Source organism: Dipodomys ordii, unplaced genomic scaffold (genome assembly GCF_000151885.1).
Source record: "Dipodomys ordii isolate 6190 unplaced genomic scaffold, Dord_2.0 Scaffold95, whole genome shotgun sequence".
In the NCBI taxonomy this organism is placed as follows: domain Eukaryota; kingdom Metazoa; phylum Chordata; class Mammalia; order Rodentia; family Heteromyidae; genus Dipodomys; species Dipodomys ordii.
Genome location: NW_012267311.1, coordinates 4,428,359 through 4,437,399, shown reverse-complemented (window position 1 = coordinate 4,437,399; position 9,041 = coordinate 4,428,359).

The following is a 9,041-nucleotide window of genomic DNA, read 5'->3' as shown; positions in this document are numbered from 1 at the left end:
AACTTCGATCCCCAGATCTCAGTCTCCTGACTAACTAGGATTACAGGAATGTAACCTAGTGCCCAGCTTGCATTGGTAATTTTTTTAGGTAGAATCTCAGTTTATGCCTGGGCAGACTTGAGCTGTAATCTTCCTACATATATTTCCTTGTGTGGCTGGGATGACAGGCTTGCACCCATTATGGTTTTCCTTCCTCAGTAGCTGAGATAACATGTTTATACCAATATGCCTAGTCATTGGTTGGGATGGAGTCTTACACACTTCTTTTTGAGGCCAGGACTGGCTTCAAACTATAATCCTCTAATCTCTGCCTCCTGAGTAGCTAGCATTATGGGATTGAGTCACCATACCTAGCAGTTTTGTTTTGTTTTGTTTTTGTTTTGTTTTTTGTTGGTCGTGGGGCTTGAACTCTGGGCCTGGGCACTGTCCCTGCTCTCTTCAGCTCAAGGCTAGCGCTCTACCTCTTGAGCCACAGCGCCACTTCCGATTTTCTAGTGGTTTATTGGAGATCAGAATTTCACGGACTTTTCTGTCCTGGCTGGCTTTGAACCAAGAGCCTCAGATCTCAGCCTCCTGAGTAGCTAGGATTACAGGCATGAGCTACCGGCGCCCAGCTTGGCTATTTGTTTTAAAAGAAGACAACTACCAGGATTTCAGACACTTAATAATAAAAAAAAAGACTACTTTTTGGCTAAAATTTTCAGACAGCTTAAAGAAAAGCCTGTAATTTTGTGAGTTAGTTACAGAGGCCAAGGAGGTTATTAGTTCTCCAAGTTATTTTGTTATTTTGTTTTTACATGGAAAATTCTAGCCCAAAGAAGGAAGCTTACTTTTTTTAAACTATTTTTCATCTGACTAAAATGTTCAAGTTTAGTGAAAGAAAACAAAATGAAATGGAGACGGAGAGAGAAAGACAGAGACAGAGAGAGCTGAGATCAAAGCAGACAGTCCAGAGCACCAAAGCTACACTGCTTCTTAAAGGAACCCAGAAACCCAGTTCTTTTCCTTCTGTTTTTGTTTTGCTCCACTGCCTGCCTCCATATGTTCCTCATTCAAAATGATCAAAGCTGATTCCATATTTAAGTATTCTAGCTCAAAGAAGAGAGAAGGTGAATTTTTCGTTTATGTGTATCTGTGTTTTCAGAAGGATTTGACCTAGAAGTTGAACATATTATTTCCATGGAACATCTTATTGGCCAGAACTTATGCATACGGCCATGCCCAGATGCAAAGGATTATGGGAAGTGGAACTTGATGACAAGCCACTCACTGGACTAAAATTACTGAAAAGAGAAAAAGAGAAGAAAAAAAAAAGCCCTGGATATTGGATTTGCAGCTTCTATCCCATAATTTGTTTTATGAATGATTGCTTGAGCATGGCTAAATTGTTAACTGAGGGCTGGGAAGTGTTTGGAGAAAGTAACATGATCGATTTGAATGCAGTTGATTTCTAGGGAATTAATTAGGTTTGGCTTTAGCAAGGAAAGGATTCTGGATTGAGGATAATTACATTAGATTAGGCTGATGGAATTAATAATTATATCAGATTACATAATTATTATAAGTATAGTCAGGCACCTGTGGCTCACTCCTGTAATCTTAGCTACTGAGGAGGCTGAGATCTGAGGATCATGGTTCAAATCTAGCCCAGGCAAGAAAGTCCGTGAGACTCTTATCTCCAATAAACCTCTCAGAAAATTGGGAGTATGGCTGTGGCTCAAGCAGTAGAATGCTCGCCTTGAGCTGAAGAGCTAAGGGACAGCGCCCAGACCCAGAGTTCAAGCCCCATGACCAGCCAAAAAAGAAAAAGAAAAAAGAATTATATGATTACATAGAAGTACAGAATTATATACGACTTTATAAGAATTATAACTACTGGTTTAAGAAAGGTACAACACAAAGGGCTCACCTATAAGTTTGGTCATTTTGAGACATGACCTTTTAAATTTTCCAAATACCATAACATTTAAGTAGATATTGTTTACACTTATTTTTTTTAAATTAAAGTGTTCAATTCTCCTCTCTGCTTCTCCTTGTACATTGTACTCAGTGTCAATATCCATTCCATTTGGATTCCATTTGGTCACCTCCTGAAAAGCTAACCACAAATAGTTCCCAGTAACATGTCTGGGCATACACCAAAGAAGTAAATCTGACTCCACAAAGTAAAATCTAGTAGCTTGCCAATATTTTCACCAGTTAGGAATTATAGGAATTTAGCCATAGAATTTGAAAATAAATTGAGGTCCCTTTTTAGCCATTTTTTGTTTTTAGTAGAAACCAAGATCCCATTCATTGCAAAACGTTTTCCTAGGCATGAATGCCTGTGTTTGATCCAGGAATAATAAATGATTGAGTGTTACCCAGAAGTGGGTGTGGTTGGATTCCTGGCACATTTTTTTTTTAAGGCAAAGGAAAAAACAACTGAGTAGAAATGTGTTCTTTTAACAGCTTTTTGTGGAAATGTAGATTGAAGAAACTATATTTTTTAAAACCCTTATTGTCATAATTACAAATATGATTGTGTAAAGCCAATGGAAATGTTCTAAGTCAATATAAGTTATCTGACTAGAGATGTTGCTCTTAGGGGCATCAATTAACAAGGCATCTTTAGTTTGTTAACCTTTTTATCTAATGGATTCTGAATCCAAATGTTTTCTTTTTAAATATAAATATTTGCTTTTGCTAAAGTTATGTTGAAATTCTTGAATGTTGACTTGAGTATGCACAGAAAAGAGTGATTTTATTGGAGGTGGCTGCAAAATCCACTGGGAATTTAAAAAACAGTGACTGTAGTATAAATCATTACATTTCCTTGTTGTTTGAAGTAAATTTTAAGTTCTTTAAAATAAGTTCTTGAGGCTAGTCATCAGAAAAGTTCGTCTCATTAAAAGTGTTCTAAACTACTAGTGCCTTGTAGGTTAACAAAAATTAAAAACTAACAATATCTGATTTTGCTGAGGATTTGAGGAAATAATTTGTTACATTCAGTGCTAACATAAGCTGGGACATGGTGCTCTCTTTCTCTCTCTCTCTTTAGATATATCTACACATAGAATTATATGGATATATACATATATCCATATGTATGAATATATATATGAATAGGTATCTATATAAGACATGTAAACTAAATGATGAAACATCAATTGTCTTCTATGAAAGAAAATTAAGGAGCCCAAAGATGAAAGTAGGATTCTCATACATTTAATGTAGGCTTGCCAGATTCAGCAAATAAGAACACAACAGAGCCAGGCTTAGGTAGCTCATGTCTGTAATCCCAGCCACTCAGGAGACTGAGATCCAATGATCAAGGTTCAATTGCCAGCCCAGACAAAAAAGTCCCTGAGTGCCCAGGCCCTGACTTCAAGCCCCAGGACTGACCAGAAAACAAATAAAAAAAAATAAATCACACACACACACACAATGCCAAATTAAATTGGAATTTCAAGTAAACAATGAATTCTAGGCCAAGATCTGAGAATTGCTATTCAAAGCCAGCAAGGGGAGGAAAGTCATGAGACTCTTATCTCCAATTAACTAGCAGAGAAGTGGTGCTGTGGCTCAAGTGGTAGAGTGCTAGCCTTGAGCACCCAGGTCCCGAATTCAAGTCCCATGACTAAAAAAATAATAATCAATTCCCCTTCTCCTTCATGTGTTTCTTACTGAATTATACAGTTTTCAAAGCTTTCTTCACAGAAGTTCTCTGCTAATTATCTTTATCTTTGGATCTTAATGTATCCTCTATTATCTCTTTTTTTTTCTGTTTCATTCATAAGCTTTTTTTTTCATTTTCAAATTGCATTTATCTGCTCCAAGTATATTTAAGACTTAACCCTTTATCTGTCTCAAAACTACTACATTAGCCAGGCACTAGCGGCTCATGCCTGCAGTCCTCAAGAGGCTAAGATCCGAGGTTCAAAGCCAGCCCAGGCAGAAAAGTCCATGAGACTCTTATCTCCAGTTAACCACCAGAAAACCGGAAGTGGCACTGTAGCACTATCCTTGAACAGAAAAGGTTAGGAATAGCACCCAGGCCGGGAGTTCAAGTCTTTAAGCCTCATGTCCCACAGACAGGAAAAACAAAAACAAACAAAAAAGAACTACTACTTTTCTTAGGAAGGTGCAAGAAGGCAAATCCAGGGCAGAGAGTACAAATAGGCTCCATCTTCAGAGGCTCTCAACTGCAAAGGAACAATTGTTTTACTGTTCTTGTTGCTTGTAGAGATAAGTAAAACTGTCTAGAATGGACAGACTAGCCAATACAAGATTCCTTTAAGTTCAGGAAGTTTCTTCTATGCCTCAATGATTCAAATCTCATTTATCTTGGTTTAGAACAAACAAACCCCTCTACTATCATCAAATGTTTGAAAGCTTAAAATGGTCAGACACAAATATAAGAAAATATAATCAAATCAAACATCAAGAAATGATATAGTGCCAGGCGCCAGTGGCTCACACCTGTAATCCTAGTTCCTAGGAGGCTGAGATCTGAGGATCACAGTTCAAAGCCAGCCTGGGCAGGAAAGTCCATGAGACTCTTATCTCCAATAAATCACTAGAAAACTGGAAGTGGTGCTGTGGCTCAAGCAGTAGAGCCTTCGCCTTGAGCTGAAGAGCTGAGAGATAGCGCCCAGGCCCAGAGTTCAAGCCCCACGACCAACAACAACAACAAAAAGATGACATAGTTATTGATGTGAGTTATTATACTAAGGAAACATTATTATATGATAATGGTATTCTAACTACTTTTCTTCTATTTTAATTTTTTATTATCATTAAGTAGCTGTACAAAGGGGGTGCCAATTAACAAAGCAGTGTATGAATACAAAGTGTCTCCATCATTGTCATCCCTTTCACCATTCTCACGCCTCTCTATTTTAATTTTTTTTTTTTTTTTTGGTCAGTCATGGGCTTGAACTCTGGGCCTGGGCGCTGTCCCTGTGCTCTTCAGCTCAAGGCAAGCGCTCTACCGTTTGAGTCACAGCACCACTTCCTCTAACTATTTTAAATGAGAACCTTTATCTTTTAGATTTATCCCCAAATATTTATGAGTTAAATTATATTTCTGGAATTAGCTTTAGAAAGTGGAATAGAAGGAAGTACAAACAAATTTGCTGAAAGTGGATGATAGGTGTCTGTCATCATTTTATACTATTTATTGAAATCTTCCATAATAAAATTTTTAATAAAAATTATATTCATATGATTTTCAGTCACGTATGTGCGTGTGTGTCTGTGTGTATACATACAATATGTTTCTTACTGTACATATACCTTATGTGTTTCTTATTATACATACATACACAGACACACACACACATACAGACACACACACACACACACACACATATGTAACAGGGCTTGAACTCAGGGCCTTGTGCCCTTGCTTATCTTTTTCACTCAAAGTACATCCAGCTTTTGGGTGGGTAATTGGAGATAAGAGTCTCAAATCTGTCTGGCTTTGTCTTTTCTTTTCTTTTTTTGGTACTGGGGATCGAACCCAGGACGTTGCGATTGCTAGGCAAGCACTTTGCCACTGAGCTACATCCCAGCCCCTGTCTGGCTTTGAACTGCTTTCTTCAGAGCTCAGTCCTTAGAGTAGTTAGGATTCCAGGCATGAGCCATCAGCCTCCAGGTCTACTATTCATTCTTTAAAAACAATGTGGATGAGCCTTAAAGGTGTTATGCTAAGTGAAATAAGCCAGTCGTGAAGGGACAAACACTTCATAACTCTACTTATATGAGTATTCGAATTCATGGAGACAGAAAGAATGGCAGTTACCAGGGGCTGGGATATGGGGCACAGGAGTTATTGTTTAATTATACAGTTTCAGTTTGGGAAGATGGAAAAGTTCTGGAGCTGAATGGAAGTGGTAGTTACACAATGATATAAATATACTTCATACCTCTGAACTACAGGCATAAAGAATGTTAAAATGTGGGCTGGTGATCCAGGGACCAGTGGCAAAAGCCTCTAATCCTAGCTACTCAGGAAGCTGAAACCTGAGGATTACAGTTCAAAGCCAGCCCAGGCTCCCAGTAAGTTAAGTTTTATAATTATAATTCCTACTGTCATTGGGAATAACATAAGTAAAATCAGAAAATACCCATAAAATCTGAAGTCAGGGGTTAGAAAGTTATTATGGATTAATAAATATTCTTTTTAGGCTTTAAATAAAAAACCTATTATTTCAGTCTTCTCTAATAACAAATCTAAGTTTTTCTATTAAATATATTTTACATTTGACTTTTACTAGATAAAAAGAAAATAGAACCAGGCACCGGTGGTTCACACCTATAATCCTACCTACTCAAGAGGCTGAAAGTCTGTGAGACTCTTATCTCCAATTAAACACCCAAAAGCTGGAAGTGGAGCTATAGTTCAAGTGGTAGAACACTAGCCTTGAACAAAAAAGCTCAGGGGCAACACCCAGACTCTAAATTCAAGTCCCAGGACTAGCAAAATCAATCAATAAATTAAAAATAAACCAAATAAGATAAAATAAAGAGAAAAAAATATTATCATAGAAAACAGAATAAGCATTACCATCAGACTTTTTACCTGGACAATTTTAATGTGGCCATTTCTGCAAGTCTATATGTCTTCAATGTCCCTAAGAATCATAACACAAAAGTCAATAGCAATTTCAGGCAGAGATGAAATCACTGCACAAGTTACTGAGTGACCTCCACAGCACATTTGGTATATCTTGTGTCTTAGGGACCAGAACCTATATAATTGAGCTCCATATCTCCATATTAAGAAGATATTTCTTAATGCATCTGGAGGATGTGGCTCAAGTTGTAGTGAGGTCCTGAATCAAATCCCAAGTTCTCCCCAGTGCCAATGATAATAATAATAATAACAATAATTTGTCAGTATAACTCATGACTGTAATCCCAACACTTGGGTGACTGAGGATAGTAATTCCAGGCTAGCCTGGGCTACATAGTAAGCCCTTACTCAAGATATATACATGTATATGTATACATATATAGATAGATAGATAATCTATATAAGACCTAACACAATATAAATGTTTTGTTAATAATATATAATTAATAATTAATTATAAAATTATATATTATTAACAAAACATTTATACCATGCTAGGTATTATAATTGACTTAAAGTTCATATAAGAACATGCCTCATCCTTCTTGTAAAGATCCCAAAACCTCAAGGTCTAATTGCTTCCCAAAGCCTTCACCTTCTGGAGCTACCTCCGTGTGGATTAGATTGCAACCAGGAATTTTAGAGAGGTAAAGTCAGACCACATGTCAGGGCACTGGTGGCTCATGCCTGTAATGCTAACTACTCAAGATGCTGAGATCTGAAAATCGCCTTTCAAAGCCAGCCCAGGGAGGAAAGTCCATAAGACTCTTATCTCCAATTAATTACAGAAAAAACTGAAAGTGACACTGTGGCTCAAGTGGTAGAATGCTAGCCTTGAGTAAAAGAGCTCAACGGCAGTGCCCAGGCTCTGAGTTCAAGCCTCATGATGGACAAAAAAAAAAAAAAGAACAAAGGCTATATGTAAAATACTATATACCATTTTATGTAAGGGATTCAAGTATAATAAATTTTGGTATTGTTATAAGGTCCTGGGACCCCATACTTTGTGTGCACTGAGAGATAAGTAATTCTGTCTCCCTTGACCAAAATCAAGGTACTTTCCCAGAAAAAAAAAATCCAGAAAGCAAATAAAATGACAAAGCAGACATCTTAAGCAATTCTGTGCAACTCACATTAAGTTAGACTCAAAATGTCATTTATTCACAAGGACTAAATGTCTCAGGCTGGCATTCAATGTTTTTATCTTGTCTTAAGAGGTAACTAGCAAGCTCCATGAACATAATCTGATTCTTGCAGTGTACCCTAGGTACCTACCCACCATAGATATATCTAACTCAAGGCAAGCACCAAGAGTTAAGGAATATAGGACTCTGAGTGCTCTAGCCTGAGCATATTGGGGGTAGATGCCCTACAGAAGAACATCTCCTGCCCTAGATGGGTTGGGAAGAGGTATAATTGCATAGTTGTGAGACCATACTGATACAATTTTACAAATAGTAACACTGTTACACAGTATGTTAAAGGAGTCATTATCTTTTTGAGAAACATTTTATTTGGGTACAATGGTATAGTGTCTGGGATGTGACATGACAGGCTTTGGGAACAAACATCACTCTGTTCCATTTCCAGCTTCATCATTACTATCTAAAGAAATGTAGACACATTGCTTGACCTTGGAATTATAGGCAATTCTAATATACACAAAAGTAGAAGTGTTAAATAACTCTGTCCTATTCATCACTCAGCCTCAACAATAACCAACTCATGGCCAGTCTTCCTTCATTTCTATCCTTACTCAACTCTACATCTGGCCCTGGATACCGAGCTTGATTTTCATCTTATTCTCTTCTAGATGCAGCCAGACTACTTCAAATGGGTAAATATGAAGAAAATTGCCTTGAAGAATTGCCTTGAAACACCATGATACATTTAATAAGTTATGTATATATTATGCTGTAAGACTCTCTGTCTCTTTCTGGGTTTCAAGCTATGTTATAGAAAGAAAGGTGCTCATGGCAGATGCCATTCAAAGTTTGATGTGTGATGTTGACTCCAAGGCTCAGTGCAATGTCCTGACTTCCCAGTAAATGTAGTGTTGGTAGGAAATGGGTACTCAGGGGTGCCAGGTTCACCTTACAAGGCAGCTCCCTTGTAGACCCCAAGGAAATGATCTTCCAGTATTCTCTGGATGTAGTTCAGTCCTGATTCTCTCATGCCTCTGAGCTGGTAGACAGGAGAGACCTCAGCAATCATCTGATAATACTACTTATTTTAGAGTTATATTTAAAATTCACAGCGTGGGGCTGGGAAGATGGCTCAGTGGTAGAGCGCTTGCCTTGCATGCATGAGGCCCTGGGTTTGATCCCTCAGCACCACATAAGAAAAAAGAAAAAAGCTGGAAGTGGCACTGTGGCTCAAGTGGTAGAGCGCTAGCCTTGAGCTGAAGAGCTAAGGCATAGTG